The 18450-nt window shown below is 53.6% G+C and overlaps 1 protein-coding gene across 2 annotated transcripts in view; it reads left to right on the plus strand.

Moving 5' to 3' along the window:
- Positions 1 to 225: 225 nt before the first annotated feature.
- Positions 226 to 18450, plus strand: part of LOC137317831 (activin receptor type-1) — an 86807-nt gene continuing 68582 nt past the window's right edge. Inside the window, exon 1 of one of the 2 annotated variants that reach the window (XM_067980887.1) lies at positions 226 to 314. The gene's annotated coding sequence lies outside the window, so the exon portion shown is untranslated. Of the gene's footprint in view, positions 315 to 14632; positions 14694 to 18450 lie in introns of those variants that run through there. The other variant, XM_067980886.1, reaches the window with a different exon arrangement.

Genomic DNA, 18450 nt, shown 5'->3' on the forward strand with positions numbered 1-18450 from the left:
TAACCCATTGACAAAGAAACCCCAATCCCTGGTCCCGTGTGGACACAAACACGACTGGAGCCTCAACAGACAGAGCCCCGGCCCCGGCCTCGGCCTCGGCCCACGCACAGATCGACGTGTTGTGCGTGTGTGTTACGGGGTGACGTATTGTGTGTTACGGGGTGACGTGTTGTGCGTGTGTTACGGGGTGACGTGTTGTGCGTGTGTGTTACGGGGTGACGTGTTGTGCGGACCCAAAGTTTGGGCTGGAGCCGGAGAGAAAGGATCGATCGGCGGATTCGGGACACTCGGCCCCGCCGCCCCTCACGGAGAAGGTAAAGGCCGGAGGGCGGAGGGGGGAAGGGAGACTGTGAGTCCGCGGCTCATTCACACCAAGAACCGGTTAGGCTCAGAGCAGCCGCACCGCCCGGCCTAACCGAACCCTGGGAGCTGCCTCATTCAGCTCGGCGCTGTTGGAGGGGGAGACGAGGGGGACACGGGGGGGGGGGTGAGACACACGGGGGGGGGTGAGAGAGAGACACACACGGGGGGGGTGAGAGTCACACGGGACACACGGGGGGGGGGGGGGGGGTGGTGAGACACACTGGGGGGGTGAGGGACACACGGGGGGGGTGAGAGACACACGGGGGGGGGGTGAGAGACACACGGGGGGGGGGTGAAAGACACACGGGTCACACGGGGGGGGGTGAGACACACGGGGGGGTGAGGGACACACGGGGGGGGGGGCGGGACACACGGGGGGGTGAGAGACACACGGGGGGGGGGTGGGACGCACGGGGGGGGGTGAGAGACACACGGGGGGGGGGGTGGGACACACGGGGGGGGGGGGGGTGAGAGACACACGGGACACACGGGGGGGGTGAGAGACACACGGGGGGGTTGAGAGACACACGGGGGGGGGGAGACACACGGGGGGGGGGGGTGAGACACGGGGGGGGGGGGGGTGAGACACACGGGGGGGGGTGAGAGAGACGGTTGGATGGGTGAGAGAGAGAGAGAAAGACACACGGTGGGGTGCGAGAGAGAGACACGGTGGGGTGCGAGAGAGAGACACACACGGGGGGGGGCGGTGAGAGAGAGCGACACGGGGGGGGGGGCGGTGAGAGAGAGCGACACGGGGGGGGTGAGAGAGAGCGACACGGGGGGGGGGCGGTGAGAGAGAGCGACACGGGGGGGGGTGAGAGAGAGCGACACGGGGGGGGTGAGAGAGAGAGACACGGGGGGGGTGAGAGAGAGAGAGACACGGGGGGGGGTGAGAGAGAGAGACACGGGGGGGGGGGTGAGAGAGAGCGACACGGGGGGGGTGAGAGAGAGCGACACGGGGGGGGGGGTGAGAGAGAGCGACACGGGGGGGGGTGAGAGAGAGAGACACGGGGGGGGGGGGTGAGAGAGAGAGACACGGGGGGGGTGAGAGAGAGCGACACGGGGGGGGGGTGAGAGAGAGACACACGGGGGGGGGTGAGAGAGAGAGACACGGGGGGGGGGTGAGAGAGAGCGACACGGGGGGGGTGAGAGAGAGAGACACGGGGGGGGTGAGAGAGAGACACGGGGGGGGGTGAGAGAGAGCGACACGGGGGGGGTGAGAGAGAGAGACACGGGGGGGGGGTGAGAGAGAGAGACACGGGGGGGGGTGAGAGAGAGAGACACGGGGGGGGTGAGAGAGAGAGACACGGGGGGGGGGGTGAGAGAGAGACACGGGGGGGGGGGTGAGAGAGAGACACGGGGGGGGGTGAGAGAGAGACACGGGGGGGGGGTGAGAGAGAGACACGGGGGGGGGGGGTGAGAGAGAGAGACACGGGGGGGGTGAGAGAGAGACACGGGGGGGGGGTGAGAGAGAGAGACACGGGGGGGGGGTGAGAGAGACGGGTGGATGGGTGAGAGAGAGAGAGAAAGACACACGGTGGGGTGCGAGAGAGAGACACACACGGGGGGGGGTGAGACACACGGGGGGGGGTGAGAGACACACGGGACACACGGGGGGGTGAGAGACACACGGGACACACGGGGGGTGGGTGAGACACACGGGGGGGGGGGGGGTGAGAGACACACGGGGGGGGGGTGAGACACTTGGGACACACGGGGGGTGGGTGAGACACACGGGGGGGGGGGGTGAGAGACACACGGGGGGGTGAGGGACACACGGGGGGGGTGAGAGACACACGGGGGGGGGGTGAGACACACGGGGGGGGTGAGAGACACACGGGACACACGGGGGGGGGGGGCGGGACACACGGGGGGGGGGGGGGTGAGAGACACACGGGGGGGGGTGGGACACACGGGGGGGGGGGGTGGGACACACGGGGGGGGTGAGAGACACACGGGGGGGGTGGGACACACGGGGGGGGGGGTGAGACACACGGGGGGGGTGAGAGACACACGGGGGGGGGTGAGACACACGGGGGGGGGGGTGAGACACACGGGGGGGGTGAGAGACACACGGGACACACGGTGGGGGGTGAGACACACGGGGGGGGGGAGACACACGGGGGGGGGGGGAGACACACGGGGGGGGGGGAGACACACCGGGGGGGGGTGAGACACACGGGGGGGGGGGTGAGACACACGGGGGGGGTGAGACACGGGGGGGGGGTGAGACACACGGGGGGGGGTGAGAGAGACGGGTGGATGGGTGAGAGAGAGAGAGAAAGACACACGGTGGGGTGCGAGAGAGACACACACGGGGGGGGGTGAGAGAGAGAGACACGGGGGGGGGGGGGTGAGAGAGAGAGACACGGGGGGGGGTGAGAGAGAGAGACACGGGGGGGGGGTGAGAGAGAGAGACACGGTGGGGGGTGAGAGAGAGACACGGGGGGGGGAGTGAGAGAGAGACACGGGGGGGGGTGAGAGAGAGAGACACGGGGGGGGTGAGAGAGAGAGACACGGGGGGGGTGAGAGAGAGAGACACGGGGGGGGGGTGAGAGAGAGACACGGGGGGGGGGTGAGAGAGAGAGACACGGGGGGGGTGAGAGAGAGAGACACGGGGGGGGGGTGAGAGAGAGAGACACGGGGGGGGGGGTGAGAGAGAGAGACACGGGGGGGGTGAGAGAGAGAGACACGGGGGGGGTGAGAGAGAGAGACACGGGGGGGGTGAGAGAGAGAGACACGGGGGGGGGGTGAGAGAGAGAGACACGGGGGGTGAGAGAGAGAGACACGGGGGGGGGGTGAGAGAGAGAGACACGGTGGGGGGTGAGAGAGAGACACGGGGGGGGGGTGAGAGAGAGACACGGGGGGGGGGTGAGAGAGAGACACGGGGGGGGTGAGAGAGAGAGACACGGGGGGGGTGAGAGAGAGAGACACGGGGGGAGTGAGAGAGAGAGACACGGGGGGGGGTGAGAGAGAGACACGGGGGGGGGGGGGTGAGAGAGAGACACGGGGGGGGGGTGAGAGAGAGACACGGGGGGGGGGGTGAGAGAGAGAGACACGGGGGGGGTGAGAGAGAGACACGGGGGGGGGTGAGAGAGAGACACGGGGGGGGTGAGAGAGAGAGACACGGGGGGGGGTGAGAGAGAGAGACACGGGGGGGGGGTGAGAGAGAGAGACACGGGGGGGGGGTGAGAGAGAGAGACACGGGGGGGGGGTGAGAGAGAGAGAGACACGGGGGGGGGTGAGAGAGAGAGACACGGGGGGGGGGGTGAGAGAGAGAGACACGGTGGGGGGTGAGAGAGAGACACGGGGGGGGCGGTGAGAGAGACACACGGGGGGGGTGAGAGAGAGAGACACGGGGGGGGTGAGAGAGAGACACGGGGGGGGGGGGTGAGAGAGACACACGGGGGGGGTGAGAGAGAGAGACACGGTGGGGGGTGAGAGAGAGACACGGGGGGGGGGGGTGAGAGAGACACACGGGGGGGGTGAGAGAGAGAGACACGGGGGGGGGTGAGAGAGAGAGACACGGGGGGGGTGAGAGAGAGAGACACGGGGGGGGTGAGAGAGAGAGACACGGGGGGGGTGAGAGAGAGACACGGGGGGGGGTTGAGAGAGAGACACGGGGGGGGAGTGAGAGAGAGAGACACGGGGGGGGGGGGGTGAGAGAGAGACACGGCGGGGGGGTGAGAGAGAGAGACACGGGGGGGGGTGAGAGAGAGAGAGACACGGAGGGGGTGAGAGAGAGAGACACGGGGGGGGTGAGAGAGAGAGACATGGGGGGGGGGTGAGAGAGAGAGACACGGGGGGGGGGGTGAGAGAGAGAGACACGGGGGGGGGGGGTGAGAGAGAGAGACACGGGGGGGGGGTGAGAGAGAGAGACACGGGGGGGGTGAGAGAGAGAGACACGGGGGGGGTGAGAGAGAGAGACACGGGGGGGGTGAGAGAGAGAGACACGGGGGGGGGGGTGAGAGAGAGAGACACGGGGGGGGTGAGAGAGAGAGAGACACGGGGGGGGTGAGAGAGAGAGACACGGGGGGGTGAGAGAGAGAGACATGGGGGGGGGGGTGAGAGAGAGAGAGACACGCGGAGGCGGGGGAGACACACGGGGGGGGGGGGTTGAGAGACACACGGGGGGGGTGAGAGAGACACGGTTGGGGGGGGTGGTGGGAAGAGTGTGAGAGAGTGAGAGAGACACACACGGGGGGGGGGGGAGTGAGAGAGACACACACGGGGGGGGGGGGGGAGAGTGAGAGGGGGGGGGGAGTGAGAGAGACACACACGGTGGAGGGGGGAGAGAGTGAGAGAGTCACACGGGGGGGCGGGGAGAGTGAGAGAGACACACGGGGGGGAGAGTGAGAGAGAGACACACGGGGGGGCGGGGAGAGTGAGAGAGACACACACGGGGGGGGAGAGTGAGAGAGGCACACGGGGGGGGGGGAGAGTGAGAGAGACACACGGGGGGGAGAGTGAGAGAGAGACACACGGGGGGGGGGGAGAGTGAGAGAGACACACGGGGGGGAGAGTGAGAGAGAGACACACACGGGGGGGGGGGGAGAGTGAGAGAGACACACGGGGGGGAGAGTGAGAGAGAGACACACACGGGGGTGGGGGGGGAGAGTGAGAGAGGCACACGGGGGGGGGGGGGAGAGTGAGAGAGACACACAGGGGGGGGAGAGTGAGAGAGAGACACACACTGGGGTGGGGGGGGAGAGTGAGAGAGAGACACGGGGGGGAGAGTGAGAGAGAGACACACGGGGGTGGGGGGGGAGAGTGAGAGAGGCACACGGGGGGGCGGGGAGAGTGAGAGAGAGACACACACGGGGGTGGGGGGGGAGAGTGAGAGAGAGACACGGGGGGGAGAGTGAGAGAGAGACACACACGGGGGTGGGGGGGGAGAGTGAGAGAGGCACACGGGGGGGCGGGGAGAGTGAGAGAGACACACGGGGGGGAGAGTGAGAGAGAGACACACACGGGGGTGGGGGGGGAGAGTGAGAGAGGCACACGGGGGGGCGGGGAGAGTGAGAGAGACACACGGGGGGGGAGAGTGAGAGAGAGACACACGGGGGGGGGGTGGAGAGTGAGAGAGACACACGGGGGGGAGAGTGAGAGAGAGACACACGGGGGGGGAGAGTGAGAGAGAGACACACGGGGGGGGGTGGAGAGTGAGAGAGACACACACGGGGGTGGGGGGGGAGAGTGAGAGAGGCACACTGGGGGGGGGGGGGGGAGAGTGAGAGAGACACACGGGGGGGGCGGGGAGAGTGAGAGAGACACACGGGGGGGGCGGGGAGAGTGAGAGAGACACACGGGGGGGAGAGTGAGAGAGAGACACACGGGGGGGGGTGGAGAGTGAGAGAGTCACATGGGGGGGGGTGGAGAGTGAGAGAGACACACACGGGGGGGAGAGTGAGAGAGAGACACACGGGGGGGGGTGGAGAGTGAGAGAGTCACATGGGGGGGGGTGGAGAGTGAGAGAGACACACACGGGGGGGGAGAGTGCGAGAGACACACACGGGGGGGAGAGTGAGAGAGACACACACGGGGGGGAGAGTGAGAGAGGCACACACGGGGGGGGAGAGAGTGAGAGAGGCACACACGGGGGGGGAGAGAGTGAGAGAGGCACACACGGGGGGGGAGAGGGTGAGAGAGACACACACGGGGGGGGAGAGAGTGAGAGAGGCACACACGGGGGGGGGCGGGGAGAGTGAGAGAGACACACACGGGGGGGGGGAGAGTGCGAGAGACACACACGGGGGGGAGAGAGAGACACGGGGGGGGTGAGAGAGAGAGAGAGACACACGGTGGGGGAGAGAGTGAGAGAGACACACACGGTGGGGGAGAGAGTGAGAGAGGCACACACGGGGGGGGAGAGAGTGAGAGAGGCACACACGGGGGGGGAGAGAGTGAGAGAGGCACACACGGGGGGGGAGAGAGTGAGAGAGGCACACACGGGGGGGGGCGGGGAGAGTGAGAGAGACACACACGGGGGGGGGGGAGAGTGCGAGAGACACACACGGGGGGGAGAGAGAGACACGGGGGGGGGGGAGAGAGAGAGAGAGACACGTGGCGGGGGGGAGAGAGAGAGACACACGGGGGGGGAGAGTGAGAGAGGCACACACGGTGGGGGAGAGAGTGAGAGAGACACACACGGGGGGGAGAGAGTGAGAGAGACACACACGGGGGGGGAGAGAGTGAGAGAGGCACACACGGGGGGGGAGAGAGTGAGAGAGGCACACACGGGGGGGGAGAGAGTGAGAGAGACACACACGGGGGGGGAGAGAGTGAGAGAGGCACACACGGGGGGGGAGAGAGTGAGAGAGACACACACGGGGGGGGAGAGAGTGAGAGAGACACACACGGGGGGGGAGAGAGTGAGAGAGACACACACGGGGGGGGGGGAGAGTGAGAGAGACACACACGGGGGGGGAGAGAGTGAGAGAGACACACACGGGGGGGGAGAGAGTGAGAGAGACACACACGGGGGGGGGGAGAGAGAGAGACACACGGGGGGGGGGAGAGAGACACACACACACGGGGGGGGGGGGGGAGAGAGAGAGACACACGCGGGGGGGGGGGGGAGAGACACACGGGGTGGGGGGGGTGAGAGTGAGAGACACACACGGGGGGGAGAGAGAGAGACACACACACGGGGTGGGGGGGGTGAGAGTGAGAGACACACACGGGGGGGAGAGAGAGAGACACACACACGGGGGGGGGGAGATTGAGAGAGAGAGAGAGACACGGGGGGGATGGGGGGAGAGAGAGAGAGAGAGAGACACACTGGGGGGGGAAGAGAGAGAGACACGGGTGGGGGGGGATGGAGAGTGAGAGAGAGAGAGACACGGGTGGGGGGGGATGGAGAGTGAGAGAGAGAGAGACACGGGTGGGGGAGTGAGAGAGAGAGATGCGGGAGTGTGAGAGATAGAGAGAGAGACGTGGAGGGAGAGGGGTGTAGAGAGAGGGGTGTAGAGAGAGAGGGAGAGAGACGGGCTGACTGACTAGGGAGGCATAGAGAGAGAGAGGGGGAGTGTACGAGAGATGGACAGACTGCGAAGGGGATATGGAATCATAAAAAGATTACAGCACCGAAGGAGCCATTCGGTCAATCGAGTTTATCCCAGCTCTATGTAAGAGCAATCCAGCTAGGCCCACCTTTCGTTCTTTTGCCAATCACCTTAAATCTATGTCCTCTGGTTCTTGACCCTTCTGCCATTGAGAACAGTTTCTCTCTATCCTGTCTAGACCCTTCATGATTTTAAATACCTCTATCAAATCTCTCAACCTTCTTGGTTCCAAGGAGAACAACCCCAGCTTCTTCAGTCTATCCACATAACTTAAGTCCCTCATCCCTGGAATCGTTCTAGTAAATCTTTTCTGCGCCACCTCGAGTGAGAGATGGGGATGGACGGATTGACTGACTGAAGAGAGGGAGGCGAGAGAGAGAGACGGAGGGGTGAGGAGAAGAGAGACGGAGTGGGAGGCACTGGGGAGGGAGAGATGAGAAACTGGGTAGGGGGAGAGAGATGGGGTGGGGCATAGGTGCTGGACAAATCCAATTCATTTATCAATAAGCTGTGAAAAATGGCCTTTACGATGTTCAAGTTTTGGTGGAGATATTTGTATTAGTATTTCTGGAAGGACCTTCTGTCAATATGACATGTATCTCATTTATAGTACAGAGCAATTTAGGTCTTGCAGTTACCTTGTTCTGTGGAAGAACAGGCCTGTTTATTGTGTGCGATTGTTTGGGTAACAGGATGGTTAAGAAGGTATTCGTGGTAGCCAAAAGAGGTAGCTGCTATGAGCAATCATCTTTTAAAGATCATCTGCATGTGTTCTAAATTCAACGGGCTCTGTACGTTGCTGTGTTTAGTTTTGGAGGGCAGTTTCACATTTGCACACAGACTAGCCTTAAGTCACCTAAGAACTGCTTTGATTGTGAGTGGGAGGAGATGACATGTTTGCCGGTTTTGATCTGAAAAAACAGTGTACTGAAGGGGAGATGTTGATTTCAAAATCTCCTTTAAAAGTGGTTTGGTTTAAGCTGCTTCGATTTACAACGTTTATACCGGAAATAGGCGCTGCCAATGCACTGATTCAAGTCCCATTTGCTGCTGTAAACAAGGTTCTTGCATCCCATTGTTGTTGAATGTGATAAATTCATTACTAAAGCAACTTCTGGGTTTGGATCTATCATTGGCTAATGTAATAAAAGTCTACTCTCTGTAGACTGAGAGTTTGACTATAATGAGCTTTCATGTGCTTAACCCAGTTCTTGGATGTGAGGCTATGACTCAAAACTGCCCAAGAATTGGCAACCTCATTTAAGGAGGTCTAATGATTGTGTTAGAAGTGGCAAAATACCTCTAAGGAACTGGCAGGGGATATTTTGAGGTTAAGGTGGAGCTGATTAGAAGGTATCATTAAGTGTCATTAAGATCCTTCACCTTGGTGCGTACCAAAAAATTTTTTTAGGGATCCAGATCTAAGAGGTAAAGTCCCTCGGTCCCGGTGAATTCCCTGATCAGACAAAAATCACACTACTTTCATAGTTGAATAACCTGCAGCCAGTTGGTGTAATTGGAAAGAAATGGCTCCTTGAGTAAGATACTTGAGAAGTTATGCTTCTACCTGTGGAACCATGCCCCAAAAGTAGTCATCAGGAGACGATGGGTAAAGGGAGAAAATGTTTTTTGTATCCTAACATGTCTGATATGGCCCCCAACTTTGCCTCAACTCCAAAGGGCGCAGACTTGAGCGTGTCTGCGCGCAACTGGTTTGGCCGTCCATCACAAGATTTGGCTGGATCACATCAAGCAGTATCAGACCACACTCTCCCCAAAACCGCTCGCTACCCCAGAATTATCCTGGAGAGCAAATATAAACCCCGGCTTTATTTTTCCACTGCCACCCATCTCCTTAAGCTCCTCTCCCCTGACTCTGCCATCCTCACCTCCAATAAATACGAGAAGCTCATGGACTTTGTCACTAACATCGAGACTATCCATTCAGTTGCCTCTAATGCTACCCCCCTTCCCCTTGCCCACCAAGCCAAACCAAACAACAACCCGGCACCCTTCTGCCCTAACCATGAACCCATGTCGTTCTCCAGTTTCTCTCCTATCCCTCCTCATGCCCTATCTGAATATCCAAGGGTATTTGATATTTAGGAAGGACAGGCAAAAAGGAAAAGGGGTTGGGGTGGCATTGTTAGTAAAGGATGAAATCAGAGCAATAGTGAGAAAGGATATTGGCTCAGAAAATCAAGATGTAGGATCAGTCTGGGTGGAGTTAAGAAGCACCAAGGGGCAGAAAACACCAGTGGGAGTTGTCTTTAGGACTCCAAATAGTAATGGTAATGTAGGGGACAGCATCAAACAGGAAATTAGAGATGCATGTAACAAGGGTACTACTTGTAATCATGGGTGACTTTAATCTACATATAGGCTGGCCAAACCAAATTAGCAATAATACTGTGGAGGATGAATTGCTGGAATGTGAACAAGATGGTTTCTTCGACCAGTACGTTGAGAAGCCCACCAGGGAACAGGCTATTCTAGATTGGGTATTGTGCAATGAGAAGGGATTAATTAATAATCTTGTTGTGCGGAGTCCTTTAGGGAAGAGTGACCATAACATGATAGAATTCTTCATTTAAGTTGGAAAGTGAAGTAGTCCAATCCGAAACTAGGGCCCTAAATCTAAACAAAGGAAACTACGAAGGTATGAGGAGTGAGTTGGCTATGATAGATTAGGAAGCTTCATTAAAAGGCATGACGGTGGATAGGCAATGGCTAATATTTAGGGAACAAATGCATGAATTGCAACAATTATACATTCCTTTCTGGCACTAAAGGAAAAGCGGCCCAACCATGGCTAACAAAAGAAATTAATGATAGTATTAGATCCAAAAAGGAGTCATATAAAGTTGCCAGAAAAATTAGCAAGCCTGAGGATTGGGAGCAGTTTAGAATTCAGCAAAAAAGGACCGAGAGATTGATTGAGGGGAAAAATAGAATATGAGAGTAAACTTGCAAGGAACATAAAAGTGAACTGTAAAAGCTTCTATAAATATGTAAAAAGATGAGTGAAGACAAATGTAATCTGCCTTACAGTCAGAAACGGGAGAATTTATAATGGGGAACAAGGAAATGGCAGAGCAATTAAACAAATACTTTGGTTCTGTCTTCACGGAACAGGACACAAATAACTTCCCAGAAGTGCTAGGGAACCAAGGGACTAGTGAGAAGGAGGAATTAAAGGAAATTAGTATTAGTAAAAAAATAGTGCTGGAGAAATTAATAGGTCTGCATTCCAGAGTACTAAAAGAGGTAGCCATGGAAATAGTGGATGCATTAGTTGTCATCTTTCAAAATTCTATAGATTATGGAACAGTTCCTGCAGATTGCAGGGTGGCAAATGTAACTCCACTATTTAAAAAAGGAGGAAGTGAGAAAACAGGGAACTACAGACCGGTTAGCCTAATATCAGCAGTAGGGAAAATGCTAGAGTCTATTATAAAGGATGTGATAACAGGACACTTAGAAAATATCAACGGGATTAGACAAAGTCAACATGGATTTATAAAAGGGAAATCATATTTGACAAAGCTACTGGAGTTTTTTGAGGATGTAACTGGTAGAATAGATAAGGGAGAACCAGTGGATGTGGTTTATTTGGATTTTCAGAAGGCCTTTGATAAAGTCTCATAAGAGGTTAATGTGCAAAATTAAAGCACATGGGATTGGGGGCAATATACTGGCATGGATTGAAAATTGGTTAACTGACAGGAAACATAGAGTAGGAATAAATGGGTCTTTTTCGGGGTGGCAGGCAGTTACTAGTGGGGTACCGCAGGGATCAGTGCTTGGGCCCCAGCTATTCACATTATATATCAATGATTTAGATGAGGGAACCAAATGTAATATTTCCAAGTTTGCTGATGACACAAAACTAGGTGGGGTTGTGAGGAGGATGCAAAGAGGCTTCAAGGCACTTTAGACAAGTTGAGTGAGTGGGGAAATATATGGCAGATGCACCATAACGTGGATAAATGTGAAGTTATCCACTTAGGAAGGAAAAACCAGAAAGGCAGAGTATTATTTAAATGGTGATAGATTGGGAAATGTTGATGTACAAAGGGACCTGGGTGTCCTTGTACACCAGTCACTGAAAGCAAGCATGCAGGTGCAGCAAGCAATTAGGAAGGCAAATGGTATGTTGGCCTTCATTGCAAGAGGATTTGAATACAGGAGAAAGGATGTCTTACTGCAGTTATACAGGGCCTTGGTGAGACCACACCTGGAGTATTGTGTGCAGTTTTGGTCTCCTTACCTAAGAAAGGATATACTTGCCATAGAGGGAGTGGAGCAAAGGTTCACCAGACTGATCCCTGGGATGGCAGGACTATCGTATGAGGAGAGATTGGGTCGACTAGGCCTGTATTTACTCGAGTTTAGAAGAATGAGAGGGGATCTCATTGAAACATATAAAATTCTGACAGGGCTAGACAGACTGGATGCAGGGAGGATGTTTCCCCTGGCTGGGGGGGGGTCCAGAACAAGGGGTCACAGTCTCAGGATATGGGGTAGGATATTTAGAACTGAGATGAGGAGAAATTTCTTCACTCAGGGTGGTGAACCTGTGGAATTCTCTACCACAGAAGGCTGTGGAGGCCAAGTCACTGAATATATTTAAGGAGTAGCAGCTAGATTTCTAGGCACAAAAGGCATCAAGGGGTATGGGGAGAGAGCAGGAATATGGTATTGAGATAGAGGATCAGCCATGATCCTATCGAATGGTGGAGCAGGCACGAAGCTATATCATCTTGTCCACGAGACCCACTTCGCCTTTGATCCCATTCCTGCTAAACTGCTGACTACTCAACTTCCTTTTCTGGCGCCGATGCTGGCTGAAGTTGTAAGTGATTGCCTCGCCTCAGATACTGTTCTGCTCCTGTTCAAAACCACCATCATCACCACCCTCCTCAAAAAAAAAAACCACCCTCGACCCCTCTGCTCTTGCAAGCTACCGCCCCACGACCAACCTTCCTATCCCCTCAAGAATATGTCTCCCAAATCCGTGCCCATCTTTCTTGCAACTCCATGTTTGAATCGCTGAATCGAGTTTCCGTCTCTGCCACAGTACGGAAAGGTTTCTGTCCCTGCCGCAGCACAAACGGTCCTGACCAAAGTCACAAATGACACCTTCTGTGACTTTGTCCATGGTACATTATGCTCCTTGACCTCTCTGCAGCCTTTGATATGGTTGACCGAAGTATCCTTCTCCAACATCTTTCCTCCATTGTCCAGCTAAATGGGACAGCCCTCTCTTGTTCAACTCTTACCTACCTGATTGTAGCCAGAGCATCTCCAGTCATGGCTTCTTTTCCTGCCCCCGCACCGTTACCTACGGAATCCCCCAAGGATCTGTCCTTGGCCCCCTCCTCTTCCTTGTCTACATGCCATGCCTTAGCAACATCTGTAGACGTGGGTTCAGCTTCCAGATGTACACTGACCGCGTACAGCTCTACCTGTCCACTTCTCTCCATCCCTCCATTGCCTCTCTGTCGTCAGACTGCTTGTTCGGTATCAATGAGATTCAACCCCGAGCTGAGTTCGACCCCGTATGCTTTCCATTACAGAGACAACCTACTTCCATGTCTGTAACATTGCCTGCCTCCGCCACTGCTTCAGCCTATTTGCTGCTGAAACCCACGTCCTTTGCCACTCCTAAACTCGCCTGTTCCATTGCACTCCTCGCCGGTATTCCATTCTCCACCCTTCATAAATTTAGGCTCATCCAAAACTCGGTTGCCTGTATCTTATCCTGCACCAAGTGCCGCTCATCCATCACCCCTATCTTTGCTGATCTACAGTGGCTCCTGATAACCCCCCAATGCCTCCAATTTAAAATTCTCTTCCTCATGTTTAAATCCCTTGATGGCCTTGCCCCTCCATATCTCTGTAACCTCCTCCAGCCCTACAAACCCCTACCCTTGGACTCTCCATTCCTTTGACTTCAGCCTTTTGTGTGTTTCAACCTTTCTTCGCCCCACCATTGCAGACCCTGCCTTCAATCATTTCGGCCGCACTCTCGGGCATTCCTTCAGTCCACCTTGCCACCTCCCTCTCCCCTTTAAGGCCATCCTAAAAACTCTCCTCTGTGACCAAGCTTACCCACTTAATAGCTCCTTCTTTGTCTCGGTGTCCATTTTTGTCTGATTATGCCTCAGAAGCATCATGGGGTGTTTTTCTACGTTAAAAGTGCTATATAAATGCAAGTAGTTGTTGTAAAAGATCCCATGGCACTAATCGAAGAAGAGCAGAGGAGTTTGCCTAGTGTCCTGAGCAGTATTTATCCCTGGACTAACGTTACTAAAACAGATTAACCGGCCATTTATCTCATTGCTGTTTATGGGACCTTGCTGTGTGCAAACTGGCTGCTTCATTTCTCTATATTACAACAATGACCGCACTTCATTGGCTGTAAAGTGCCCTCTCTTTTCTCACTCTTACTTTACTCTCCCAAATGTCAGTCTGCAGTGAACTGGAGTTTGAAAGAGAAAGTTTTTCCTATCAGGTTTCCATCCCTGCCACAGCACTGAAATGGCCCGAATCAAAGTCACAAATAACATCCTCTGTGACTGTGACCATGGTGCACTATCCCTCCTCATCCTACTTGACCTGTCTGCAGCCGATGACACACATGACCACACTGTCCTCCTCCCAACGCCTCTGCTCTGTTGTTGAGCTGAGTGCAACTGCCCTCGCCTGGTTCCACTGTTATCTATCCAGTCATAGCCAGAGAATCTCCTGCAATGGCTTCTCTTCCCACCCCAGCGCTGTTACTTCTGAAGTCCATCAAGGACTTTGACCCTCTCCTATTTCTCATCTACATGCTGCCCTTCGGCAACATCATCTGAAAACACGGCATCAGATTCCACATGTACGCTGACAGCACCCAGTTCACATCACCGCCACCTCTCTCGACCCGCTGCCTCTGTTGTCAGACTTAACCAACCCTGGATGAGTCAAAATTTCCTCCATTTTTTTTAAACATTGGGAAGACCAAAGACATTGTTCTTTCCCTGTGCCCCTTCCCCTTTCCCTGACTCGACACTTGCTCAAACGCTGTTCATCTCTAACATCTTCCAGTTCTGATGAATAGTCATTGATCTTAAACGTTCACTCTGTTTCCCTCTTGACAGATGTTGCCTGACCTGCTGAGTGTTTCTAGCATTTTCTGTTTGTATTTCAGATATCCAACATCTGCAGTATTTTGCTTTTGTTCCAGTGAAACTGGGACTCATTTTCACGAGAACAGAGAAGGTAAAGAGGACATCTGATGCAGGTGTCAAAATTATTAGCAGTTTTGTTAAAACAAATGGCGGGGGGAACTATTTCCACTGATTGTGAATTAGTAATTAGAGGACATAAATTGAACAACATCATCCAAGGAACGAAGGGAGAGGGACAAGAGGACTGTTGGGTCATGGAATCCTATACAATATACAGTGACGGAAGCAGAAACCACAGCAGCTTTGAAAGGGGAAGTGGATAAATATTTGAAAAAGGAAAGCTTAAAGGGTATGGTTAAAGATCAGAGGACTTTGAGAGCCAGCACAGGCACAATGTGTCGAATAAAGGAAGGAAGAAAGAACCTGCATTTATGTAGCTCCTTTTATTGGGAAGGACATCCCAAAGCTCTTCACAGCCATTTAAGTACTTTTGAAGTGTAGTCTTGTAATGTTAGAAAGGTGACAGCCAATTTACACACAGCAGTGTCCCACAAACAGCAATGAAGTAATGACCAGATAATTGTTTTAGTGATGTTGGTTGAGAGATAAATGTTGGCCAGGACATCGTGATGAACTCCCCTGCTCTTCGAATAGTGCATTGGATCTTTTACATCTGCCTAAAAGGACAGATGGGGCTTTGTTTTTTTTTAATTCATTCATGGGATGTGGGCATCGCTGGCAAGGCCAGCATTTATTGCCCATCCCCTACCATCTAATTCGAAAGTCGGCACCTCTGAAAGTGCAGCACTCCCTCAGTACTGCACTGAAGTGTTAGCCTAGATTATGTGCTTAAGACCTATGGGGTGATTTTAAACCCCAAGAACGGGCAGGTGGGAGTTGAAAATAGTTTTTTTTTGGATCGCAACCTCAAAATCTTCGGACTTTGCATTCCCAGTGGGACGCCTGTACCTTTACGTGCCGACGTTAAACCCGGAAATAAAGCCGGGTTGCGGTCGTGACCCAAAAACAACTATTTTCAACTCCCACCCAGCCCCTACCCAACCGTTCTTGGGGTTTAAAATCACTGTCCTAGATTGGGAATCGAACCGTTGACTTTCTGACTCAGTGGTGAAAGTGCTACCACTGAGCTAAGGCTGACACTTTAGGGTGAAATAGATGTTCCAAATATTGAAAGTGTGCATGCCCATCATTGTTACGTCAGTTTTCCAGAAGAGTGGACAATCACTGACAGAATGGCACCTCCAACAATGCAGCACTCCCTCAGTATTCCTGAAGTGTCAGCCTAGATTATGTGCTCAAGTCTCGAGTGGGTCGCGAACCTACAACCTACTGACTCAGGCAAGAGTTCTACTGAGCCATGGCAGACACCTTTGCTGTAAAATTGTGATTCGAAGGCAACAGAGGACTCCTTGAATATGTATGCTAAGAGGCCAGGCATTGTATTGCAGTGGAGGTTAGAACTGTTCCAACATGACATGGAAAAACTGTCACCTGATCAAAGTTGTATTTTTTTTTATTAACGTTGCCTAAGATTCACACTGAGGAGCAGCACGGTAGCTACCTGTTACGTTGCTATGTAAACTAAAAAGGGCGAACAGTTGCCTAGCATGTTCTTTGTTACTTGAAATTTTGCAACTCTCACTTCTATTACACGTTTCACATAACAAAGTGCCCCAATGTGTATGGTATTTGGGGACTGAGGGAGGGAAGTTAAGTGAGGTGCCAAAAGGCAGTGTCAGAGGTTTTGAAAAGAAATGAAGCCATCATCTTTGACCCTTGCCACAAACTCCATACCTTTGTGACTGATCCTATTCTCCTCCCCTTCCACTGTCTCAGGCTGAATACTATCTCTGTAACCCCTACAATTCTCCCAGAGTCCTATGTTTTTCTGACACTGGCCTTGTGCATCCACACTATCTACCCCCCACCATTGGCGACCATGCCTTCAGTCGTCTAGGTCCTCCGCCTTGGAATTCTCTCCCTAAAACCTCTATGCCTCTCCATTAAGACCTTCCTTTAAATTCACCTTTTTGACCAAGCTTTTGGTCACCCCTCCTAATATCTCTTTCTTTGGCTTGATGACCATTTTTTTTATCTGGTTATGTTTCTGTGAAGCGCCTTGGGATTTTTTTTCTACATTAAAGGCGCTATATGAATGCAAGTTGTTGTAATCCTTCGTCAGTACTGCTGCATATTTCCAGCATTTTCAGTTTTTCTTTTTAATTTTCTGTTCACATTACTCTGTGGGTTTCAGGTGAAATTGCAGCTTTTAATTTTGATGATGTGGGCTCCCATTTGAGATCTGCAGTATTGGAAGTTTTATTTGCAATATAGAACAAGCTGCCTTGAGATTTTTTCAGTCAGTATCTTCGTTTTAAATTGAATCTGTTACACAGCTGTAATTAACAGGCCAGAATTTACGGCCGCCGTTGGCTGGACGTGCCCTTGCCCATTTAATTTCCATGAGATTTTGCACTGCAAGTTGCTGTAAATGGGAGATGGAAATGGCGCATTGCCCTTTACAGGGCATCTGGGGCCTGTGAACAGGGCAAGCAACTGTGTATCTCCTTAACTAATCAGATTGAAGGATTGTGAAATGAAAAGCAGAGTCTGAGCCAGGAAGTGTAAGTTAAAATAGGAACATACGAACATAGGAACAGGAGTAGGCCATTAGATAAGATCATGGCTGATCTGTGATCTAACTCCATATACCTGCCTTTGGCCCGTATCCCTTAATACCTTTGGTTGCCAAAAAGCTATCCATCTCACATTTAAATTTAGCAATTGAGCTAGTATCAATTGCCGTTTGCGGAAGAGAGTTCCAAACTTCTACCATCCTTTGTGTGTAGAAATGTTTTCTAATCTTGCTCCTGAAAGGTCTGGCTCTAATTTTTAGACTGTGTCCCCTACTCCTAAATCCCCAACCAGTGGAAATATTTTCTCTCTATCCACCCGATCCGTTCCCCTTAATATCTTATAAACTTCGATCAGATCACCCCTTAACCTTCGAAATGCGAGAGAATACAACCCCAATTTGTGTAATCTCTCCTCGTAACTTAATCCTTGAAGTCCGGGTATCATTCTAGTAAACCTACGCTGCACTCCCTCCAAGGCCAATATGTCCTTCCGAAGGTGCGGTGACCAGAACTGCTCACAGTACTCCAGGTGCGGTTTAACCAGGGTTTTGTATAGCTGCAGCCTAACTTCTGCCCCTTGTACTCCAGTCCTCTAGATATAAAGGCCAGCATTCCATTAGCCTTATTGATTATTTTCTGCACCTGTTCATGACACTTCAATGATCTATGTACCCGAACCCCTAATTCCCCGCTGGACATCCACTGTTTTTAACTTTTTACCATTTAAAAAGTACCCTGTTCTAACCTTTTTTGATCCAAAGTGGATGACCTCACATTTGTCTACATTGAATTCCATTTGCCACAGTTTTGCCCATTCACCTGTTTTCATCTCCACTGCTTACAATGCCACCAATCTTTGTGTCATCGGCATATTTAGATATGAGACTTTCGATGCCTTCATCTAAGTCGTTAATAAATATTGTGAATAATTGGGGCCCCAAAACACACCCCCTGCGGGACTCCACTAGTCACATCCTACCCATTATCCCTACTCTCTGTCGCCTTTCGCTCAGCCAATTTCCTAATCAAGTCCGTACTTTCCCTCGATTCCATGGGCTTCTAACTTGGCTAACAGTCTCTTATGTGGGACCTTATCAAATGCCTTCTGGAAGTCCATATAAATAACACCCATTGACATTCCCCTGTCCACTACTTTAGTCACCTCTTCAAAAAATTGTCAGGTTTGTAGTG

Source organism: Heptranchias perlo, chromosome 3, assembly GCF_035084215.1.
Source record: "Heptranchias perlo isolate sHepPer1 chromosome 3, sHepPer1.hap1, whole genome shotgun sequence".
NCBI lineage: Eukaryota > Metazoa > Chordata > Chondrichthyes > Hexanchiformes > Hexanchidae > Heptranchias > Heptranchias perlo.